The sequence below is a fragment of the Rhineura floridana genome, chromosome 2, assembly GCF_030035675.1.
Source record: "Rhineura floridana isolate rRhiFlo1 chromosome 2, rRhiFlo1.hap2, whole genome shotgun sequence".
NCBI lineage: Eukaryota > Metazoa > Chordata > Lepidosauria > Squamata > Rhineuridae > Rhineura > Rhineura floridana.
In genome coordinates, this window is record NC_084481.1 from 34,660,859 (window position 1) to 34,686,579 (window position 25,721).

At 41.4% G+C, this 25,721-nt stretch overlaps 1 protein-coding gene and 1 pseudogene across 1 annotated transcript in view; one reads left to right on the forward strand and one right to left on the reverse strand.

Moving 5' to 3' along the window:
• Positions 1-25,721, reverse strand: part of ZNF804A (zinc finger protein 804A) — a 327,887-nt gene that overhangs the window by 25,912 nt on the left and 276,254 nt on the right. The window lies entirely within an intron of this gene.
• Positions 5,779-25,143, forward strand: LOC133376069 (mitochondrial adenyl nucleotide antiporter SLC25A24-like; annotated as a pseudogene).

Here is a 25,721-nt window from a genome sequence, read left to right on the forward strand (position 1 = left end):
AACATACTAAAAACCTATTCCAACACAGACACAGACTGGGATAAGGTCTCAACTTAAAAGGCTTGTTGAAAGAGGAAGGTCTTCAGTAGGCACTGAAAAGATAACAGAAATAGCGCCTGTTTAATATTTACGGGGAGGGAATTCCACAGGGTAGGTGCCACTACCCTAAAGGTCCATTTTCTGTGTTGTGCAGAACAGACTTCCTGATAAGATGGTATCTGCAGGAGGCTCTCACCTGCAGAGTGCAGTGATCGACTGGGTATATAAGGGATAAGATATCCTGGTCCCAAGCAATATAGGGTTTTATACACCAAAACTAGAACCTTGAACTTAGCCCAGTAGCTAATAAGTAGCCAGTGCAATTCTTTCAGCAGCGGGGTGACATGTTGGCAATACCCTGCCCCAGTGAGCAGTCTTACTACTGCATTTTGCACCAGCTGCAGCTTCCAGACCAACCTCAATGGTAGCCCCACATAGAGCGCATTACAGTAATCCAGCCTGGAGGTTACCAATACATGGACAACAGTGGTCACCAGTGGTCATTTTAAGTGTGTCCTCCTTCTTTGGGGTGGTCAGGGTCCCCCTCTCTTGTTTTCTCTCTGAGGGACAGATTAGGCTGAGAGATGGTGAGTAGCCTATGGTCACCCAGTAAACTTTGTAGCTGATTTTCATTTTTAAAGATTAATTAAAATGATTTACATGCAGGCAAAGTTATTAAGTAGATCCACACAATACATTTAAAGCACATCCAGCTCGCATTTAAAGAACATGACTTCCCCCAACAAATCCTGGGTAGTGTAGTTTCCCCCTCACAGTTATAGTTCTCAACACCCTTAACAAACTGCAGTTCCCATGATTCTGTGGTGGGATTCATGTGCTTCAAATGTGTTTTGAATGTGCTTTAAATGAACGGTGTGGATCTGCCCTAGGTATGCTGCACATTCATTAGTTAATTGAAAAGAATAATTTTAAAAGATACTTTTTTAAACAGGGGAAGGGCTGTAGCTCAGTGGTAGGGCACATGCTTTGCATGCAAAATCCAGTCTCTGGAAAAGACTATTGTCTGGAATCCTGAAGAGCCAATGCTAGTCCATATCATCGGTACTGAGCTAGATGTTACCAAATGGCCTATGATGGTATAAGGCAGATTCCTTTGTTCCTAAAAGAGGAAAGAAACCCAAGGGCTACAGTGACTGTGAAATTTATTTATATACTTTATTTACAACATTTATATACTGCTTTAATGTAAAAAAAACCTCAAAGCAGTTTACAGAAGGAATCAAAACAATGAAATTATTGGCAAAAAGAGTTAAATAGAGATATTTAAAAACAGTCAAAATAATAAAACCAATAATGAGTTAAAAACAGATAAAAAATAGCTTCTACATGCCTGGGTAGGCTTGCCTAAACAAGAATGTTTTTAAAGGGTACTGAAACGAGTACAATGAAGGCGCCTGCCTAATGTCAATAGGCAGGTGTTCCAAAGTGTAGGTACTGCCACAATAAAGGATCGATTTATTACAAGAACAGAGCAAGCACTATGTGGCACCTATAACATGGAAGGCACACCTTGAACTTCGCAAATCGGCTTCAGAGCAGAGATATTATGTGCTGACAGGGTCTCACTCATGTTAGCAATCATGCCATAGAATTCTGCACTAACTGCAGCCCCAGGTCAGGTTGTGCTACATGGGGATTTCTATGACCTCGGCTGACTAGCTGCCAGGAGTTTTTTAGTTTTGGTTAGGATCCCTGACTGGTTGTCAGATGCTGAGTTTTCTGCCTTACTCGAGGGAATCTTCTTGTGGTTGGTATGGTATTGCATTTAGAAAATCATCACAGTCTTTTCTTTTTCTATTTGCATTTTATTTACCTCTGACCTCACTCCCTTAAATCCATAGAAGCAACAGTAGTGTTTCCATGTGCTCAGCTCAACCCTCTTAGACCTACTGATGATGCACCTTGTTGTTTGCATGATGGTTTGTTTCTTGCTCAATAGTGGTATAAGAGAATTCACATACGGGAAGTGTGGCTTCAATTGCTGTTGTTCCCAGTCTACTGCCTGTGAAGGTAGACCAAACCACGTGTGTTTTCTCTGTCAATTATTACTCACTGGAATTGGCTTGGCTGTCAATGTGAGCTTATAACAGCTCAAAGGGTAGGCACTAAAGGCTAGAGAATCTTCTTAATTCTTACTCATTTCTCAAACTTCTCTCTGCAGTAAAGGTCAAGTGAGTAAAGACTTTTGGAGCAGGTAGGGCATTCCAGGCAGGGGGTTGCCAACCCTGCTTTGATATGGATATCTTTGCAGAGGATCCCTAGTCAAGCCTTATCAACAACACAATCCTAACCATATCTACTCAGAAGTAAGTCCTGTTGATTTCTATGGGACTTAGTCCCTTAGTAAGTGTGTTTAGAATTGCAGCCTTCAGGGCCATCCATCCTTACTCCTAAGTGCTCCCATCTAACATCTCCACAACACTAGGCCCCCTTCTTCTTATACTGGCCTTCTGGTGACTTGTCTGGCCTAAGGGCACTTAAACCCTTCTTGCCAGAAGCAAGTAGGCTACACTGCATGTTCCCTACCCAGGCTCTCTAAGCAGGCAAGAATGATCCTGTCACTTTAGTTGGACCTGGGAACACCCTCATCTAGCTAAGATGTTAGTATCCAAGATTGGATCTTAGTATCCAATCAGAGAAGTTTTTTTGTTTGAGTGTTGTGCTCCAAGCAACTGTGGTTGATGCTTAATGACATCACTAGGGCCTGCCCCATGACATCACTAGGGCCCGTCCCTGAAATCTCAGGGTTAGGGATGCTGGCCACCCTGACCTGACAACCTGTCTCTGGCTATTGGCCATGCTTGATGGGGCTGACGGGAGTTAGAATCCAGTACCATCTGGAGGGCACCAGGTTGCCGAATCCCACCTGGGACTGAGCTCTGCTCTCTAACCAACCCAATTCCCAGATTTCCAGACCTTATACCACCTCTGGAAACATGCAGCATTTTGTATCAATGTTTGTCTAAAGCTGGGTCATTGATGAGGGCTCTTCGGCATTTTAAATGAACAAAATTGCTGAGGAGATCATGCTGAATATTTCACCACGATAGCTGGAAAAGTAGCCATGTGTATAAAAGCAATCTGGCCAAATTGCAGAGCTTTCTGATATTTCCGTTAGCTTCAGCAATCCCCACCCCAAGAGTATCTCATATTTTTAGTGATGGGAGGAGCAAAGAAAACACTGTAAAACTGGAATGAGCATCCTTCCTTTCAAATTAATTTAAATACATAGTCAAAAGATAATAAAATGGAAGCCATTTGTTTATCTGTAAAATGGCTACGTGTGACATAGCCTTGAAGTTGGAAGGTAATTATTTTTAATGATTTTAAATGGGGTCCAGTCTGCCTTCACTGAAGTCAGTGGCAAAACGCTCACTGAGTTCAGCAGAAGACGAAACAAGCTTTCTAATTATAAAGATAAATTTGCAGTAACACCTTCAAGAGCTTTCCTCAACCAAGAAAATTAAAGACAAGTTGGGAGTCATTTTTCTCTCTTTACCTTAAATTTCACTTGACATTTCAATTCCATTCCTGTATCACATTGGCTTACCATTTCAAATCTTGTCCAATAGCAAATACGTGAGAGCTTTTTCCAAGCACAGTCAAGATACATAGATGATTACCTTCTGGCACAAGCAATCTTTAACACACCAAAATGACTAATATAGCTGCCTTCAAGCTTAAATCAGAACAGCCACTCTGTGGGCAGCTACCTATAGTATGCGCTGAAGATTGCTGTCTGTTTCAGGCCATGATGGAGTTGATATTCTCCTGTTGTTTTTCTTACCCCTGATCTGAAGTATGAAGTTGTGAAGGATTTCCTTGTTAGAGCTGACTAAATGTCCATCTCATCTACCTCTCTATTTCCAACAGCAACCAGTTCGCATAGGCCAAAGTGGTGCTGGCCATCCCACATTATCTGGTAATCAGAGATAATACTGCCTTTGGACATGGGGGTTCCTTTTCTGCTATTGTGACATTGTCCATGAATTGATTGATGTTTTTTTAAGTGCTCTGTGCAACAAAATTGATAAATTGTCTATTATACAAAAAGGTACTTACCTTTTGTCATCTAGTCTCTACCAATTTATGCAATTCTTTCCCCTTTAATTGTGGGCCAGATCCTGTCAAACATAGGCTGCAATCCTAAACGCACTTTCACTGAACTCAGTGGAACTTATTTTAGAGCATATCAAACCTGTTCAGCCCAAGCACTTTTATGTCCCATTTATTCTAAGAGGGCAGACAATTATATGCTTGAATCCTTCCTATTTGAAAAACCATGGGAGTAAAAAAATGTTGAACTCTTTTGATTGACTTGTGTCCAAACACAGATTTTATTTTTACATGTACAACATCAATTCTCTTTGGAAATTAAATGCACTCATTATGCATAATGGCATGTGGATAGATAACTATAGGATAATGTCTGGGAATACTAAAAACTCAGGTCTACAGAGATAAAAAGGGGGGGAACCACAGAACTATTTCATGGTTTTTAGCACCCCGGATAAGGGATTATTGTTAAGGCACAGTGAAAACATCACTGCAGGACACTATGTTGGCCTATCTCCGCTCCCCAGCTGCAGTGTACCTTCCTGTACTGTAGGGCCCCACTCATACGGCGGGTTATGTTCCAGACCCCTGCCGAAAAGAGCAACCGCCAAAAAGCAGCTCATTGAATAGAATGGTGTGCGATGCCCAAAAACCACCGTAAAAGCGGAACAAGTGGGGCTTTTGTCTAATTGTGTCTAATTGAGACCACCGCATTAATGAAGCGCCATAAAGCAGGGCCCTTCTGTACTTCTAATCTGCTGCATTTTTGCCAAAGGAGACATGTGACTCCTATGTTAAGCATGGTCATTTAAAATCCATCTTCCTTCCTAATGTTGAATTGTGGAGGAAATCCACTCCGCTAATTGCAGTACTGATTTATGTGACCTGGGGATAGCCTTTATGTCTTCTCTGTCTCATTTCTGAAGATGTAGGCATGTAAGCACCTTACGTTTAAGAATTTAGGGCTGCTGATGGTGCTTTATAGTGGCTCTTTAAGGTGACTCTCACTTTTTTTAGAAAAAAAATGGGAAACGTTTAAATCTCCAAGAGAACAGTTTCTTAGACAAGTATGACTTCCCCCTGTGGAAAGAGAAGCTAGGCTGTTTGCTCTTCCTAGGAACTGACCTTTGCTCACATAAAAAAGTGAACAACATTTCATAAAGTGCAGATCTATAGTTTTCAAGCCAAAGCAGATGGTTTGCAAGTAAGGACAAACAGCACCCAGTGTTAGTGCGTGGGATATTAAGCAAAAGATGGTCAATTCATAGAGAGGTTCATGTGCGTTATGAATCTTTGTAATCTTTTAAAACTAATTTTCCTCTACTGTTTCACTAGTTTTGAGTTGCTGAAAGGCTAGGTAATCCATAGAAGTCATTCCTGGGTATCATTCTTAGAATGTTCTTCCCCTTTAACCAGGAGAATAGTGATTGATTAATTTGCTGTGACAAACAGGTTTCAAGCAAAGACGAGAGAAAGATGCCCCAGAAATGTTTCGTGTCTAATAAGAAAATATTTGGGCTTCTTTTGAAATACACAGCAAAACCCAAAATGACTCTGTGGCACCTTAAAGACTTAATGTTTTCTTAATGACTTCTCTTAAGATGCCACAGGACTCCTTGTTGTAGTTCCTCTCAGTAGCAGGGCTAGGCCAACCAAGACACCATGCTGTCTGAGGCGAAGGACAACATGATTGTCTTATTCCATGTGCAGAACCTGACAGAAATGTCAGAGGTTGAATCTTACTACTTCAAGACTGGTGATAAGACAGCATTCTCCACTGCACCGTAGGTAGAGATGGGTGAGAAATTCGATTTGGTTTGCATTTCAAGCCAAATCTTTCAAATCTGCACTTCCCAAAACAAGAACCGAAACACAGCCATACTTCAAAATCTGTTCGAAATTCACACATCATCGAATTTTGTAATGCAGTTCGCCAACCAAACAATGTTTACAAAAATGCGTATGTTGGGGGAAAGCATGCAAAAATTGAATATATGAGTAAAAATAATACAAAATGCATTATATTAGGATATATTGCTTGCAAAAATGTGTACATTGCTCAAAACCGCCTATAAAATGTGCTCATTAGGAGAAAATTACACTAAAATGCTGGATAATTTTCAGGAGGATTTTTTTTTTAAAATCACTGGTTGCTGCAGAAACATGGAAAACTGAATTTAAGACTGGAAAATGAGAAACTGAGAGAACTGAGACTGGCAGATCTTTTCTTCCCTAACCTGAGGGCACCAGACTTGCTTAAGGCTTTCAGGGAGGCTGTGTAGTGCACACACATTTCTATCCTCCAGTACCAAACTGCTGCTCTGCAGCACCTCCCCCTGCCCCAGCATCTGTTGCCCGAGGCAGACGCCTCACTCTTATGAATGGTAGGCCCTGGCGGAGAGCAAATCTGTTTCCAAGCATTGAAATATACAGACTGTCAAGCCAATTCTGAAGGAACGCTGCAACCAAAACAGTGTTGTGGCAAGTCTGGATTACTGCAATGCACTTTATGGGGGGTTGCCTTTGGGCCCAGGTCAAGAAGGTCCAGTTAGTACAGAATGCAGTGGCTACAATGCTGCTGGGGGCAGACAGCTGACAGTACGTGGAACCTCTGCTAAAACACCTGCATTTCTACCAGATAAGGTTCAAGGTTCTTGTATACAAAGCCCTGATCAAATTGGGTTCAGGATACTTTAAGGACCACCCGAGACCTTATATCCCAGCTCAACACTGAGATCATCCAGAGGAGCACTGTGATGTGTCCCTCTGTTTCAGAAGCCTGACTGGCTTCAACTAGAAGTGTTGCCAGTCCCATGCTGTGGAGCTGAGAATTGGCAGGCATCTGTGCTGCTAATTTTCAGACGTCTCTTGTCTGACAGTCCTATTCAGTTGTTTACATTTTTTCCAGATAAGCCAGTCATTTTTATGATTATTTTGTATTGTTTTATGGTATTTTATGTTTTAATGTACGTGGAGCTTTTGTTGTATTCCACCCTGATATTTTATATGATGGCGGTCTATAAATATGTTAAACGTGGAGGTCAGACTGTTTGCCTCCCAGGGCAGTTTGGGGAAGAAGAACCTTTGTTATTTTCATTGCTGTTAAAATGCTGATGATAGTTAGAGACTGTTCGGCCTGAACTATGTTTAACAGTTTACGTTTCTTTCAAAAATAACCAGTGTACCTACTGTTGGTGAAATCCAAAGAGCACCTCTGAATCTCTGTTACAACAATAGGCATCTAACACCAAGACAAAAAGACTGCAGTTGATACAGTCAGAGATAGAAGCTAAGAAACACAAGACAGACTGCTTTCAACATTTCTTTTTTCTTTTTAGAAAAAGTGCTTGTGAGCCATGCCATGTCCTTGAGAAGGAAGAAGGCAGTGAAGCAGCAGCTACAGTCAGCAAAATGGACCTAATACTCCATTTAGGGAACATTGTCTCTGCGAGGTAGCAAGTGGCTCATTTCTCTCTTAAGGTTTCCTTATGCTTGTGATAGACTCTACATAGTATCCCAAATGCAAGCACACCATAAACCCTATTCATTTGTTCTCTACCAACACATGAAGTTACCATCATGTAAGCGGCGGGGGGGGGATGATCTCATTGTCCACATCCCATCCTGCATGTCTCTGTTACGGTTCCTGGTGCTCCCCCTCCCATGTGTTGATGGATGATTCTCTGCAGCAGTGAGCCTGCTCCCCTTGAGTAGGCTCCCCATGTGATATAGAAGCCTGATCTTCCATGGTTGTTCATCACGCAGAAAGCCTATTTGGGTGGGGCCAACAGGCTTGTAATTGCATGACAGAGAGAATGAATGAATACGGCTGTAGGTTTATATAAAGGTGATATAATTCTGACAATTTTATTTTTAGTCCATTTCATAATAATTCCTCATACTGAATTTGCCTTTTTCATTGCTGTTGCCCACTGGGTAGATGTTTTCATTATCATCAGGACCTAAAGATCACTTTCCTGGATAGTCACACCACTTCTGATAATCTCTACACCAAGTTGGGATATTTTCCCACAATATTCTTCAGTTGAAAATGAATCTCATTTGCCATGCTGTTGCCCACAAAAACCCAGTTTGGAGCTTTTCATAATCCAGATGTGTTTTCATCATTCTAAATACTATTCCATACTTTATTAATGTATAAAGTATTTGTTATAAAATTAAACACATGCTTAAAAGCTGTTGCTGTATCAAAAGTATTGTTTATAGAGGAAGTTATAGTTGGAATTATTTTCATCTATTTTCTTGCATGGAAAGCAAGTTGCCCACTTGCTGTGTAACAAAGCTGTATCAATTAAGTCAATTAACTGTCAGGTGTTGAGATTCTGTGCAAAAAAGGAGAAAAGGATTAGGCCTGAACTGAATGTCATCCAATGAAGAATTTTGGAATGCAAAAGATCTTATTTTTGGCGGTGGCAGGGTGGGTTCTGAAATATTTCCTGGAGCATAAATACAACCTTACAATTTACTACTCTATGGCAGTAATGTAAATGTACTGCCTTCAAGTCAATTCCGACTTATGGCGACCCTATGAATAGGGTTTTCATGAGGCTGAGAGGCGGTGACTGGCCCAAGGTCACCCAGTGAGCTTCATGGCTATGTGGGGATTTGAACCCTAGTCTTCCAGGTCGTAGTCCAACACCTTAACCACCACAAAAACGTTACTGGGGAATAAGCCCCATTGAGCTCTATCTCCAAGTCTTTTGTTGTTGATGATATTTACCAGTAACTATTTAGTCATGTGGACAGGGCTTTTTTTGTTGTTAAACCAAGAGAGAAACAATATCATGAACTATTTAATATATGCACATAATTGTGATTAACAAAGCAGAGGTTTTTATTGTATTACCAAAAGGTTTCAGCTTCTGCCTTCATCAGCTGCTAACATACAATTGCGGTTACCAAGGTGGCAGTTATAGAGCTTTGAGGATGGAATGCTCAGAGGGGCTTCATTTGCAGAAGCTAAGTAATGTTTGTACTGAAAGTGGAAGCCGAAACGTTTTGGTAATAAAATAAAAACCTCTGTTTTGTTAATCACAATCACGTGCATATATTTTTAGGTGATTAACAGAATCCTTATAGAGATCCAGAGCAAGTTTGGGTGAAGTTCTGTTTGTTGCTTTCATATCTATCTATCCATCTATCCATCTGTCCATCTATCCATCTATCCATCTATCCATCTATCTAAAAATACTTAATATGAGGGCTTAAACAATGCCTTTTACTCCCCCAAGTGTTCCATATAAAGGATATGCCAGGCATGTGCTTCCCAATGATAGGTAGCCATTACAAGGGGAGAAAAAATGGTAATTGCTTTTACACTGCATGCCAATTTGACACACTGCACAATTTAGAAAAGGAAAGCAAAAAGAGGATAGTGCAATCAGTTGGCACCACGGGGGGGGGGATTAACAGAGAGGGTGTTTAATTACCCGACTTGGAATTTGGCAAATGTGTGAGGGTTAACACCCCTGCTCTTAAGAAAAGTGTTATGGGAGTTTAATTATCACAAGCCATCAGGGGCTTGGTTTTATGTCTTCAAAAATGGCAGGGGCAGCAGCACAGCGATCACTGCTTCAGTACTGACTCACAGAGGGGGTGCAGGAACTAAGTGCCACCCATTCAGAAGGATTAGCACTTTTTGCAGCACAAAGAGTTAAAATCTGCTGTGAGTTCCCCCCCAAGCTTGCTCATCTGGCAAAATCAATGCACATTCAATGGTGTGGTACACAGCAAGCACTACCAAGCAAGTCTAACTTCATTAGTTACGGACAAATATATAAGCTGAAGTCCATGAAACTTTTTTGTCTGTGAAACAAGCAAGAACACCAAGGCTCAAGGATCCTAGGTGAGTGACCTTGGGCCAGTCACCAAATTTAAGACTAACCTCACAGGTGGTATGAAGATAAAATGGAGGGGGGAGGCAATGCCTACCATCTACAGCTCCTTGAAGGAAAGGTGGGCTATAAAATAAATATGACACTGATTCCCACTTTACAAATGAAATGCACAAGAGTGCCCCCAAAAGTCAAATTAGGAAGGATAACCAAATGACAAGATATGGGTATGGAAAGACTCTCATGTTTCTGAGGAATTTTGCCATTTTCATCTCTTGGCTAAGGGTTAAACTAGACATAACCCTAAACCTAAATGTGGTGTCCTTCAGATGTTGTTGGACTGCAACTCATCCCTACCCACTGGCCATGCTGGCTCGGACTGATGGGAGTTGGAGTCCAACAACATCAGTGCCATGTTGGCTACCTTGGTGCTAAACACATCTTTATAAACCTCATCCGATTTTAAAGAAAAATAATAGCAAGGCATGGGGGCCCCAGCACAAGGCTGCAATCCTGATAAAAATCTTGCCCCCATCCCAAGCTGCAATTACCTTTGGAAAGGAAGCCCTCAGTGGTTCTAATGGAATGCCAATCAGGGACTGGAGTCTTCAATACAACAAAGAACTGTTTTCAGCTAGAGGCAAGTAAAAGCTGATGGCAACAGATGCGGGGCAGCATTAATCACTTTGCTTTCCATGAGTTGATGCTGATTACCAGGAGGCAGCAAGGCAGCGGGAAGCTGGTGCAGTGCAGGGACAGCATCAGGAGTGTGAGATTGGCTCTGTCACTGCGCCTGCACTGTGCTGAGGGCCCCACTGCCTTGCTCCTGCCCCTCTTGGTAACTGGCAGAGACACACAGGATTGGGAAGCCAGGTGAGAAATGCCACCCTGCCTGGCTATTACTGGCCAGAGGGCCACACTCCCTTGCAGACAACTTTCCAGGGGCTACATTCCAGTGGTGCAAAAGAGGATGGAGGAATGGATGTGGCACTGATCTTTGTATATAGGCTACATCTCAGCCATGCCAAAGCTTCTACAGACACACATTTCCTTCTACATTATTTATTTATTTATTGTATTTATATACCGCCCCATAGCCAAAGCTCTCTGGGCGGTTTACAGTAACTAAAAACATTAAAACAAATATACAAATTTAAAAACACATCTTTTAAAAACAATTTAAAACACAATTTAAAGATTTAAAACAATTTAAAACACATGCTACATCCTTCATCCAAGCAAGCCACAGGCTTTATCATAGTTTAAGAACATATCCCAGCCAGGCAAAACACTTGAGGAAGGTGTGGAACAGGGGCAGTGAACGGCATGGCCTGGAAAGGGGAATGGCCTATAAGTCCTCAGGGGCCAGTTGGAGAAGCCTGGAGGGTCACATTTAGTTCCTGAGCCCGAGATTTCTCATCCTTGCACTACAATGCTGCCCCCAATATGTGTACATCTGATGTGATATGAACAGGTCCTAGCCTTTACATTTAAGCTAGGTGTGAAGCGGTCCTGAGTTATCTTTCCTCACAGAAGAAGAAGAACACCCTGAACAGGGAGGCAAGACACACCAAAGTGCCCAACTCTTAAAAGCTGACAAGGGTTGTCAAGGTGTCTAGATGAGAGAAAAGCTTGCACAATTAAGCAAACTCATAATGCGTTCTCTTGAAAGGAGAAATGTGGCAAATTTGTTTTGGGGCAATTGTGTTTAATAAATAGATGTGTCACTTGCTGCATAGTTACTTTCTAAAGCACCCCATTAAAGCATGCTAAAGGCCAAAACCTCTCATACTCCCTGTCACATTAAGCAACACGCTGCCATTACTTCATATTTCAGGCAATTTTATTGTCAGTGATAGCACTTAGAATGGGGGAACAAAATGGGTTTCTCAGCAGTATACCACACAGTTTTCATTGCAGACATCATCAGAGCTGCCTGCTCACAAAGACAACCATTATTTTATATTTCTACTGTTTCTCCTACAACACACACACACACAATATAAAATTGATCTAAATTGCTGACTTCAAAATCTGTTCACATTGTAAAAGCAGCAGCAGCAGTTTTCTTCCGACTCCAGAAAGTCCTATTTTTGTTACTGTCATCTTTGCCTTATACTCGTTCCATTGTTAATATGTGTTCACTAAATTATTAACCCAAATCACATGCATTCTGTGAGTTTAGTCATTCTAATACTAGAAGATCCCCCTGAGATGCACACATAACAGATATAAGCCTTATTCTATACTCTATCATCTGGGCATCAGTTTAGAAAATATGGGCAACAGTAACCAAGCTTGCTGATAAGATTTGGGTTTTCACCCTAAATGAATAATTTCACCTTATGCTAGCGCTCAAGATTAGAAAGCACTAATGCATAGCTTTTAAACACAATTTTCCACTTCTGCTTTTTCCCCCTTAGAATGTGGAAAAATCTCTTTGAGAAATTTGGCTAGTCTTATTGTAATTCTTCAGACTTCACTTAAATCTTACAGAATCATAGAATAGCAGATTTGGAAGGGGCCTACAAAGCCATCGAGTCCAACCCCCTGCTCAATGCAGGAATCCAAATCAAAGCATTCCCGACAGATGGCTGTCCAGCTGCCTCTTGAATGCCTCCAGTGTCGGAGAGCCCACTACCTCGCTAGGTAATTGGTTCCGTTGTCATATGGCTCTAACAGTTAGGAAGTTTTTCCTGATGTCCAGTCGAATCTGGCCTCCTGCAACTTGAGCCCATTATTCCATGCCCTGCACTCTGGGATGATGGAGAAGAGATCCCGGCCCTCCTATATGCGACAACCTTTCATGTACTTGAAGAGTGCTATCATATCTCCCCTCAGTCTTCTCTTCTCCAGGCTAAACATGCCCAGTTCTTTCAGTCTCTCCTCATAGGGCTTTGTTTCCGGTCCCCTGATCATCTTTGTTGCCTTCCTCTGAACCCGTTCCAGTTTGTCTGCATTCTTCTTGAAGTGCGGAGACCAGAACTGGACGCAGTATTCAAGATGAGGCCTAACCAGTGCTGAATAGAGGGGAACTAATACTTCACGTGATTTGGAAACTATACTTCTGTTAATGCAGCCTAATATAGCATTTCCCTTTTTTGCAGCCACATCACACTGTTGCCTCATATTCAGCTTGTGATCAATGACAATTCCAAGATCCTTCTCACATGTCATACTGCTGAGCTAAGTATCCCCCATCTTATAACTCTGCATTTGGTTTCTTTTTCCTAAGTGTAGAACTTTGCATTTATCCCTGTTGAATTTCATTCTGTTGTTTTCAGCCCAATGGTCCAGCCTATCAAGGTCCCTTTGAATTTTTTTTCTGTCTTCCATGGTATTAGCTATCCCCCCCAATTTTGTATCATCTGCAAATTTGATAAGCATGCTTTGTACGTCCTCATCCAAGTCGTTAATAAAAATGTTGAAGAGCACTGGGCCCAGGACCGAGCCCTGTGGTACCCCACTCGTTACTTCTGCTCAGTTTGAGAAGGAACCATTGATAAGCACTCTCTGAGTACGATTCTGGAGCCAACTGTGGATCCATCTAATAGTTGTTCCATCCAGCCCACATTTAGCTAGCTTGCTAATCAGCATATCATGGGGCACTTTGTCAAAAGCTTTGCTGAAGTCGAGATATATTATGTCCACAGTATTCCCACAGTCAACAAGGGAGGTTACCCAATGAAAAAATGAGATGAATTAGTTTGGCAGGATTTGTTCTTCATAAATCTATGTTGGCTCCTAGTAATCACTGCATTGCTTTCAAGGTGCTTATAGATTGACTGCTTCATAATCTGCTCCAGAGTTTTTCCAGGGATTGATGTTAGGCCGACTGGTCTGTAGTTCCCCAGTTCCTCCTTCTTGCCCTTTTTGAAGATAGGGATAACATTAGCTCTCCTCCAGTCATCCGGCACTTCACCGGTCCTCCATGATTTTGCAAAGATAATAGAGAGCGGTTCTGAGTGTTCTTCAGCCAGTTCCTTCAATACTCTAGGATGCATTTCATTGAGCCCTGCAGATTTGAACTCATTCAAAGTGATTAGGTATTCCTTGACCATTTGTTTATCAATCTCAAGCTCCAATCCTGACCATTCTATTTCATGTTTCCCGGGAGGGTCATAGACTCTTTTTTGGGAGAAATCTGAGCCAAAGTAGGAATTGAGCTCTTTTGACTTTTCTTTGTCATCTGTTATTTTGCCATCCTCATTCAGTAGCTGTACCACCATTTCTTTTCTCTATCTTTTACTATGGACATACCTGAAGAAAGCTTTTTTGTTGCTTTTAGCATCCCTCGCTAGCCTCCGCTCATTCTCAGCTTTAGCCTTCCTGACACCATCCCTGCAATTCCGTGATACCTGCCTGTACTCTTCCTTTGTGGCCTGGCCTTCTTTCCACTTCCTGTATGTATCCTTTTTTTTTGTTTTCAGGTCATCTCTAAGCTTTTTGTGAACCCACATTGGCTTCTTCTGCTGTTTCCCCTCTTTTTTCCTTGTTGGAATTGCTTGCCATTGCGCTTTTAGAATTTCCTTTTTTAGAAACTGCCACCCATCTTCGACTCCTTTTCTCATTAGGGTCGCTTGCCATGGAACTGTACTTACAATTGTTCTGAGTTTATTAAAATCAGCTTTCCTGAAGTCCAGGGTGCGCATATGGCTACTCTCAGCTTTTGCTTCTGTTAAAATCAAGAATTCAAGTAAGGTGTGGTCACTTTCCCTCAGAGTTCCCGTAACTGCCACTTCATCCACCAAATCATCTCTATTGGTTAGAATCCAGTCCAGGATAGCTGATCCTCTGGTTGCTTCCTCCACTTTCTGTAGGAGGAAGTTATCTGCAACACAAGTCAGAAATTTCTTGGGGGGGGGCGTGTTTGGCCCAGCAGAATTGGTTAAGCTGACAACTTCAATTTTGCCTTACACAGAATTCAGAGGAACTCTAGAGATGCACAGATAAAGCACAGGCCACTTCTTCTAGTCTTATCAAAACTCTTTTAGTCTCCTTCAGAGTTCCACAGATGGTTTTCAAGAACACAGTTTCGACTCCAAATATGCCCACATTTTCACTCTAAGTGAATTTTAGTGGCAAGTCTAAATCATGTTTCTGTGGCACATTAAATTCAGGCTGTAATCCTTAAGGAATATAATGGAAAGGAACTGCAATTGATTTGCACAAGACTTCACTTAAATGTTTTGTTGGATTGAACTGGAAAGTGATAACATGCAACTTTTATTTTAAAATGCATTAGAAAAATACAAAAACAAATGTTGCAGTGGGGAAGTCTACTGTTCAGGATTCCAGCAATCTCATTCCACTCCCCATCTCTTCCCCCCCCCAAGTCAGTCAGCATTCTGGGACCACTAAGCATACTTTGTGCTGTTTTTGTGTTCTCCTCCCCCTAGTTTCCTTTTTAAAAGTTGTTTTGTATTAATGCAAGTCATAGGGATCCCCTCAAGTATGCTTACGCCTCCCTCTTCTGCATGATTGGTACCAGGGCCTTGGGCCTGGTCTGGAAGCTCTAGCTGGTGCAAAATGCTGCAGCTACAATGTTGATGGTTGAACAGAGACTACCACCAGCACATAACTCTGATGCTTAATGCCTTGCAATGGCTGCCTATATGTTACAAGGCCAAGTTTATGGTTCTAACCTTAATTTACAATGCTCTTAACAATTTGGGTCCAGGATACCTTAAGAACTGTCTGATCCCTTTTATCCCTTTCCAGGGCTGGCTCCAGGTTTCTGGGGGTCCTTGGACACAGGCTACCAGGGGGCCCCTGGTTCCCTTGCTTTCCTCCTCAAACCACACTCTTCCCTCTTGACTGCAGCCCTTTAAAGTAAAACAAATCTTGACCAATATGGCAATCCCTTATTGTCAAAGAAAAACAATACAACATTTTGACTTTTTGAAATGATCAGTCCCATTTCATCACTGAATGGATATAACACTCCCACACATCTAAAATTAAGCTTACAAACTCATTTCATACTTCCTTTTTGGGACATAAAAACATAACATTTTTGTGCAGGCAAAGTATGTAAACAATATTTGAAATTATAGCAACATCCATAAACAAGATCTGCTAGCAGGGTTGGGCTGGGGCCAGTAATGGGCCCTTCTGAGTTTCTGGGCCCTTGGCCAGCATCCCATCTGGCCTACTGCTAGAGCCAGGCCTGTCCCTGCCCAATCTCTAAGGTCTTTGGGTGAGTCACAATTAGTGCCCCCCCTATGGGTTGTATCCAGCAGGAGCTGTGTGTTCATTATTGTGGGCTCAATTCTGCGGAACTCCCTCCAAGTTGAGATCAGACAGCCTCCCCTTCCTCTTAAACCTCCGGTGCCTAGTACATAGGGACATAGTCAGCTGCCTTATACCGAGTCAAACCACTGGTTCATCTAGTTCAGTATTATCTACACTGACTGGCAGTGGCTCTTCAGGGTTTCAGACTGAGGTCTCCCAGCTCTTGCTGGAGATGCCAGGGATTGAACCTGGGACCTCTTGCGTGCAAAGCAGATGCTCTAACAACTGAGCTACAGCACTCCACCAACCTTTTCATTTCAGCAGGTATTTTAACAAACTTTTCTGATTTTTTATAGTTAGTTTTAACTGATTTTATCTTTATTGTGTCTTTTTAAGGTTACTGTACACCATTTAGAGTGTTAAGCGGTATATAAACTGCTGAAATCAATAATAAATAATGCATTTTGGCTACATAAGCAACAGTGCTCACAGCTCAGGCCTAAACGCAGGAAATAAGAACGATGGTTTAACAACACTGTGAGCAGCTTGTTGAATCCTGAAGGCAACACTGAATGCCAGATAATCAAGGTAATTGTGTTGCCCATAGATGGAAGGCTGCTTTTCTCAGTTGGCATGTTCATAATCAGTCAGCCCCTGAGCCCATCTATAGCTTCTTCTACCCCCTTTGTATGAAGGGAAAAGAAAGACATCAGTTACCAGGGATCAGAAGAGACCCTCATAAACACCTCCACATATCCCTAAAATATTGTACCATTTAATAGATTTCACTTGCAAACTACTTTAGGAATCAATCTTGGGCTGTGCGTCTGGTGAAAAACTTGCACTTGAGCCTACACCAGAAATTCTTGATGAGGATATATCTATAACTAAATATGTCTATGTGTTTCTACTTGTAGGGCCAGTGTGGTGTACTGATTAGAGTATTGGACTGAAACCTGGGGCACCGGGGTTCAAATCTCAGCTCGGCAATGAAGCTCACCGTGTGACCTTGGGCCAGTCACCGTCTCTCAGCCTAACCTACTGCATCTGACAGAGTTGTGAGGATAAAATGTTTGTATGCTACCCTGAGCTCCTTGGAGGACAGGTGGGATATAAATAAATAAAATAAAACCACTGTTATTCAGTATTACACCTGGACTGAAATGTTCTGCAATGAAATACTATTGCTGAAAAAGGCAGTGAGATTCAGCAGAGCCCCTAACAGGGCATTCTTTACTCCAGTAACATGTCATGTAACAGATGTCACTTATTTCCACTTGCCCCATTTCCAGGGAACGTAATGGATGTCTCCTATTTCAGATACCACACCTCCAAGAGCCCTTGCTTTTTGAAATCCATCAACTCTAATTCAGGGTCTCAAATGATAACTGTCCCCCAACTCTCTGAAGTAGATTTTGAGGGTGCATAGGGAGTTACAGGAGGAGGAGGAGGTGGTAAAGTCCCATTGCACTAGCAGAAATCCATTCTACTTGTGCATGCTCAGCACTGGATACAATCCACTGGACTTAAGCTCCTTCAGAGCTGAAGAGAGGGGTAGACATGCAAATGAATCAGTCAGTCAATAGCTAGTTTTAAGTTGTTTCTGATTCTTCAGCATCACAATGGACTGTGCCCTAATTTTTATAATGAAAATACTATCATGGGTGTTCAGGTGACACAAAAAGTGCCTCAGGGATCTACACATTCTCACTGCCAATAGTTTGTCAGCTCCTGCTGAACCCAATGCTTCTGAACCACAAATGTGTGTTGTCAGTGTATCCCATTCCCTAATATGGTATTGGCAGGGCACTTTAACCAATTGTGCCTTTGGAGTTGATGCCTCCACTGAAAGCAATGGGGAAAATTTTGTAGGGAGTGGAATGCTTGTATACATCCAAAGCTCCTGTGCCTGCGTCGGATCACTGGATCAGGTTGGAAGTATGTCATTCACAGGCAACGCAAAGCACTTGTAAAACAACAACAACTAATAACTAATTGCTTTTAACATAGGAACTGGAAATTCTACTCAGGCTAATTTCCTTCATTCCATTGCTTTTCATGTCAATATGTCCTATGGGATTGCAGCAGACAACAACGCTGGCTTATATTTGCAATACCAACATTTCAGAAGAGCTGTTTGCCAGCATACACTCAAAGATGAATCAGACTGGCCATTGCACAGCCGCTAGGCATTTTAATGTAGCTGCATTAATCATTAATGAACTGAAATTAATATTATTATTTATTATTCATTATTTGTAATGCAGAGGTGCCTAGGAGGCCCGGTCAAATCTAACTGAGACTGAGAGAACAAGAGAATGGTATAACACAGAAGCAGAAGAAAGAGAAAGATAATAGAGGCAGGGAGCTATGTCAGCTTCTATTATTTATGTACAAAGAGGTTGCAGGACTTGATAAAGGATTTCTTACGGGCCGGAGTGTAAGTAGAAAGTTCAAGCTTCTACATTCCAAAGGAATCATAATTCAGAGCCTACTGCTGAATCCCTGAAGCTGTATTTTCTTGAGAAAAGAGTTTGAGAATTCTCAGTAATGACTCTGGTCCTCAAGCGGTCTAATGAATTTCAATCAGAACTTAGTAGGCACAGAACGTATGTTCAGTGCCTGGGCTCCGCTCTTGGGATTATGTCATCCTAATATAACAATGGCTAAAACATAATCAGATTATTGGGAGTTGGGGAGCAACAAGGCAAAGACATGAGGCAAATATAAGTGGGATGAAACAGGTCCACAATTCCATTATTAACAATGCAACTGCAAATCTGCAATAGGCATCAACTGGTCTATGCCTAATAAGGATGTAAGAAATCAGTGATTCCTGTTCCAAACTGTATTTGTTCAGTGCTGTTTCCGGTCTGTGGTGGTTCAGCTTCCACTGAAAATTACCTTATTCATCTCACTGTCCACTATGGCTGAATTTAACATAATTAATTACATAATTAATGACATTCTTGTTGGGTGACCTTATGATGTTTTTAAGATGTTTTGTTTTCATATCTTTGATAGATGTTTTTAGTGTTTTGTCATTTGTTTGCTGCCCTGGGCCCCCCCTGAAAGGAAGTGTGGGATATAAATTTAATAAATCATCATCATCAATTATTTAACTCCACACCATTCATTTCAATGCAAAGAAAATGTCAGAAAAATGGGGGCAGTAATTAATTATGTATAAGTTGTAGACTAAAAACAACAAGAGTAAATGCCAATCATATTCACTTGCCTGATTTTTGTTCCTGACCAGCAACACGCATGACCTGCAGCAATTTTGCTCCTGTGTCTTCTGCTAAGAGCAGAATTGTCCACCTTCCCAAATGCCTCCCTCCCTTCCTCAGCAGTGTGGATTCCATTTTGAAGGAGAAAGCTAGGATATTTACATCCTGCTGTCATCCTTGTTGAGTGACCCTACTGTGGTGTCAGTCATCAGATTGGGCAATGCCTGACCCCTACTTCTCCCAGCCAAACCATTTTATAGGAGTTTAGGAAGCTAACAGCAACACTCCTCAAGCCTTTGAGGAACACATGCTACCATTCCTCAAGAGAGGTCTCTTTTCCATGCCCTCACACTGGTCAGTCTGGAGGCATCCGTTTGGTGAATCCTTGCTTCAACATTATGGTGTTTCAGGCTTTATCAATAATCTCTTGAGGCTGACCAATAGGATCAGGGAGACCAATTTCAATGTCCACTCAGCCATGAAGCTCCTTAAGTGATTTTGGGCCTGTCACTGTATCTCAGCATAATATGTATCACAATGTCATTGTAAGAAAAAAAAACCAGAGTGGGGGAATCTATGTACACTACTCATAGTTGCACTGCTTGGAGAAAAGTAGCTGGCTGGGAATGAAATAATAAATAAATAAAGGTATCACCCCTTCAAATAATCCCCAAACACCAGTATTTCAGACATATGTCTGGGTTTAAAGGGGAGGACCTCACAACTAGATAGAATAGCTTAAAGGCACAGTCTTCAGACCTTGAGGTGTGAAAGCAACAAACCCACATGTGAGACTCTAATGATTTCTCAGGAACACAAAAGACCTGGAAGGCTCCAGGCCAAAGCCTGTAAACCACTTAGAGGTTTTCTGACAATCAAGCAGCATACAAATTTTGTTAAATAAATACATTTCATTACCAAGCATATAATCTTGGGCTGTGTGTCTGCTGGGAAAATTGCTCTTTGAGCCCACATCAGAAATTCTTGATGGGAACATTTCTATAGCTAAATATATTTCTCTGTTTCTATTTATAAAAATGAAGCCACTGTTATTCAGTAGAACTGGATTTAAATATTCTGCAATCAAATACTATTGCTGAAAAAGGCAGTGAGGTATAACAGAGCCCCTAATAGGGCATTCTTTACTTCAGTCACATGTAACATATAATGGATGTCCCTTATTTCCACTTATCCCATTTCCACAGAATATAATGGATGTCTCTTATTTAAGATGCCACACCTCCAAGAGTCCCTTACTTTTTGAAATATTGATCAACCAACTCTAATTCAGGGTCACAATTGATAACTGTCTCTTTGCAAAAGCGTGGGATTCTTGCAGTGCACTGGAGTCGAAATTTCAGAGATGAAAGAAAATCAATGCAGTACCTCTTCCCCCTTCTGCGGTAATTCTAGCTGCCTGATCAAAATAGCATTGGGCCAAAGTATTCAGCCCATCAGGATCTGGTACTTTGGGGAAGGGTGGGACAAAAATGCCACTGATTATTGGATTAATCTTGGAGCGACACTAAAGAACTTTGGATGGGGGTTGGCTGACATTAAAAGATGAGGAGACTGAAGTTTTTTTCTTTTTAACCAGAAAAAAAGCCTTGCTACCGCTTCAGCTACCATTAGCAACCCAGTGGCATTTCCTTTGAAATTTGGGACTGAACACCCAAATGGAACAACTTTACATCATGATTTAGTATCATCCCCTAAAGATGAAGAAGGAACCCACCTGAGTTAACATTCTAGAGTTGACTCACCTGATATAAGCCTCCTGGACCAATGTGCAGATCAGACCATTGTTTGATTTTCCCTGTTCCCTGAAAGTTGACTTCACAAAATTATGCTGTCTTTTTAAATGTGTGTTGTCACATGGTGTCAGTAAAGCATTAGAAACTTTCCTGTGACCTGAAACCCATCTCTCAAGAACTGTATTTCAGTCTTTAGTTTCATTTATTACTGTAGAGAAATGCAGCCGATTTCACAAGTCCACTATCTCAGCAATAACCCTGCTACCACTACCACCATTAAGGATGGAAAGATGTATCCATTTCGGTCGCTTTTTCATTTTTCCAATTTTAAATTCAGTTCCCCCAATTTTTGCAGCAACTTGAATTTTTTTTAAAAAAAAATCCTCATAAAAATTTTCCAGCATTTTAGTGCACATTTCTCCTAATAAACACATTTTATAGACAGTTTTGACAAAAGCACACTTTTGCAAGCCGTTTCTCATAATCTAATGCATTTTTGCATGTTATTTTCACTCATCTATTCATTTTTATGCACACTTTCCCCTAATATATGCATTTTAGTAAATATTGTTTAGTTGGTGAACTGCATCTCAAAATTCTAATAAATGTCAATTTCTAAGGATGGCTGAGGTTTGGTTCTCATATTGATTCGGAAAGTGCGAATTTGATAAATTCTGCTTGAAATGCAAACTGAATCTAAATTCTCACTCATCCCTAACTACCATCATGAGTTTCCTTTCAGACTGTGTTCTAGTCACATTTTTGGATTTCAGCAGAGTTGTAAGTAAGTGGAATCTCTGTTTTTCACCTTCTTCATGGTCCAGTGCTGTCCTGTTCTTTTGGCAATCTTAACTTACTCAAGGGAATGCTAATGTCAGCAATTGCAAAACTCACTCTCACTCTCTCTCTCTCTCTGTGGGTGTGCGGGGGAAGGAATCACAGAGGCCTATCGCAACAGCTCTGTTCTTCCCCTCATATTTGATACTGTTTGTGTAGATAATAAACAGGCAGAAAATAACATCTTATATAATTATAATTTCAGCAATTAATACAGACAATGCTGTTGTAAAACAAAATAAAAAAGTAGACAGGACTGCATTTAAAATGGGCAGTAAAAGCAGTATGTGGATATACAGTGTGAAAGTTTTCAGACATTCATAAGAACGTGAGAAGAGCCTATATAGTACAGTATCCTGTTCTCACAGTGACTACCCAATTGCCCACGGGAATTCCACAAGCAAGACCTGAGCCCAACAACACTCTCCTCACTTGCAAGTCCCACCAACTGGCCGCCAGAGGCATACAGTCCCTGCCAGTGGAGGTAGAACATAGTCGTCTTGGCTACGAACGATGGATAGCCTTATCCTCAATGAATTTACCTCATCCTCTTTCTAAGCCATCTTGGTGGCCATTACTAAATCTTGTAGGAGGGAATTCTATAGTTAAAATATGCACTTTGTGGGGTTCTTTGGGAGAAAGGGTGGGATAAAAAATTGATAGATAATTAATAAACAAGAAGTACTTTATATTGTCTATCCTGAATCTTCTAACATTTGATTTCACTGGATGGCTCCAGATTCTGGTATTATGAAAGAGGGAGAAAAACTTTTCTTTCTCCACTTTCTCCACACCATGCATAATCTTCTACACTTTGTGTGCCCCGCTTACTCTCCTTTTATTTAAATTTAAAAGCTCAAATGTTGTAAACGTTTCTCACAGGGGGCTTACTCTAGAGCCTTGATAGTTTTGCTTACCCTTTTCTGAATTTTTTCCAGCTTTACAGTATCCTTTTCAAGGTGAGGCAAATAGAACTATATGCAACATTCCAAGAACGATTGCACCATAATTTGTGTAACAGAATTATGATATTAGCAGGTTTTCAACCCCTTTCCTAATGGTTCCTGTAAAGAAATCTCATTTATTTGAATTAAATGTGTATTTTGCAATGTGTTCTACCATTTCTTTGCAATGTACATTGTAATGTATTTGATATAGGAAGTTTTCTGTCTGGTCCAGTGAAAGTTAATTTAACTGTTGCATGGAGGCCCCCCCCCTCTATATATGTGCGGCTGGACTAGAGTGGCCAGTGGGGGAGGGAATGGACTGCCTTCAAGTCAAAGGTTTTCATGGTAAGTGGTATTCAAAGGGGGTTTACCAATGCCTTCCTCTGAGGCTGAGAGGCAGTGACTGGCCCAAGGTCACCCAGTGAGCTTCATGGCTGTGTGGGGATTTGAACCCTGGTCTACCAGGTTGTAGTCCATTAGTTGATTGGGGTTAGATGGATGGAGACAGCTGGAATTGTTGGTGCTTGTGGACTCAGCCAGAAGATGACAACAGCAGAGGAACAGGATTGGGGAAGAAGAAGGAAGACTTGAGAGGCAGGTGGAGTGGTTTGGTGGCTGAAGATTTGCTGGGGATAGCTGTATCACTTGGTTGAGGCTGAAGAGAAGAGGGAAGAATCTGTTTACAGTGCTGAGCAGAGAAGTGAGAAGCAGCTTTGAATGTTGGTCTCTGATGACTGGTAGAAGTACCAGAGAGATTTCCAGAGCATTAACCACAAGACAAACCTGTGCTTCAGTAAGTCAGTAAAGGGTTGGAAAAAGAAGCTTGCAGCAGAGTCCTCAGTTATAGTGTTGGTGAGGCTTAAATGAGATGGAGAGAATAAAAGGGAAATTTGGCTAGAGGGTTTTAATAGGGTAACTAACCGTTTCCTTAAAATTGTATATAAGCTTTTGGTAGTTAAAGTGACATTAACAAGTTAAAATCTAGTTACAGTTACCAGAAAGGTTTGTGCACTTAACAGTTTTGTAACAAATAAATGTAAATATCTTCTTAAAATATAATATCTGCATCTAACTGGCTTTGTACCTCACCTGTGTTCCACAGTTACTGGGTTCTTGGTAAGTGAAAGATTCAGAGGGAATAAGTGAGACTGAATGGTAGCAGCAGCATAATGTAGGGTTGGGAGGACCATTGGAATTGAGTTTTGTTTTTATAAAGTAGGCATGTTAATACCCTGCTTCCTTTTACAGTTCCTAACATGGAATTCACCTTTTTCACAGTTCCAATATACTGGCTCAACATCTTAAAGACCATAAGAAGAAAATGAAAATAGCATTTAAAAGTCTGGACAAAAACAATGATGGAGTAATTGAAGCATCAGAAATTGTTCAGTCCCTCAAGATCTTGGGTATCGATGTTTCAGAAAAAGAGGCAGAGTAGATTCTGCAAAGCATAGATGCTGATGGGACAATGTCAGTGGACTGGAATGAGTGGCAGGACCATTTTTTATTCAATCCAGCTGCAGACATTCAAGGAATCATCCGATACTGGAAACATTCCACAGTATTGGACATAGGAGATAGTTTAACTATCCCCGATGAGTTCACAGAAGAAGAGAAAAAGACTGGACAGTGGTGGAGGCAGCTTTTGTCAAGAGGAGTTGCTGGTGCTGTATCTCGAACAGGAACAGCCCCACTGGACCGCCTTAAAATCATGATGCAGGTCCATAGCTCGAAGGGAAAAATGAACATAAGAGTTGGCCTGCAACAGATGGTGAAAGAAGGAGTCCATTTGCTTTGGAAAGGAAATGGTGTCAATGTTGTTAAAATAGCACCTGAAACAGCAATTAAAGTTCTGGGCATAAAATGGTATAAGATGTTTGTCAACGAAGAGGGAAAGATTGGCACTGTGGAAAGGTTTATATCTGGTTCCCTGGCTGGGGCGACTGCACAGACTTCTATTTACCCCACAGAAGTATGAAAGACCAGACTGGCTGTGGGTAAAACAGGACAATACTCTAGAATGTTTGACTGTGCTAAGAATATCTTAAGAAGAGAAGATGTGAAGGCCTTTTACAAAGGTTATATTCCCAATATTTGGGGCATCATTCCTTATGCTGGCATTGACCTGGCTGTTTATGTGAGTGCACTGGTGTATCCCATGACAACATAACTAAAAGAGCACTGTGTAACCCCCTATTGTGGGGGTCACATGCAGTCCCCCATCAACACGATGGCCACCCTCTTTAGCCCCCAGCTAAAGCCCATCCTGCTCTCTGATCACAACCTGCCTCCCAGAGAGATGCGCCGCCTTCAGAACAATGGACATACAGGCCTGCCGAGGCTTGAGTCCTGGAGTCTCACAGCCAGTGGGCCTCCCACTGCACGCCCCCGGGAGGAAGGAGAGGCAAGAGAAATGGCAGCAAGTCGCACCAGGGGAGTGATAACCTTTTACCTGCTTGTCGCCCTCCTCCATGGTCAACATAATTTCAGTTTTCTGACACTTTCATAGAGTGGGGAGGGTGGCTTACGGACTTCCCTTGGTGAATTCTGACTTTTATACTGTGTCTATATGTTTATGTATATGGATATTGCTTAGGTATTTTGCCTTGTAAATTAATTTTATATGTTTTTATTGTGCCTTTTGTATTGTAATCTGCTTTGAGATCTTTTAGATAGTAAGCGGTCTATAAATGGAATTATTATTATTATCTTCACACACCAAGGGGTGTGACCTGGGAAGAATCCTAA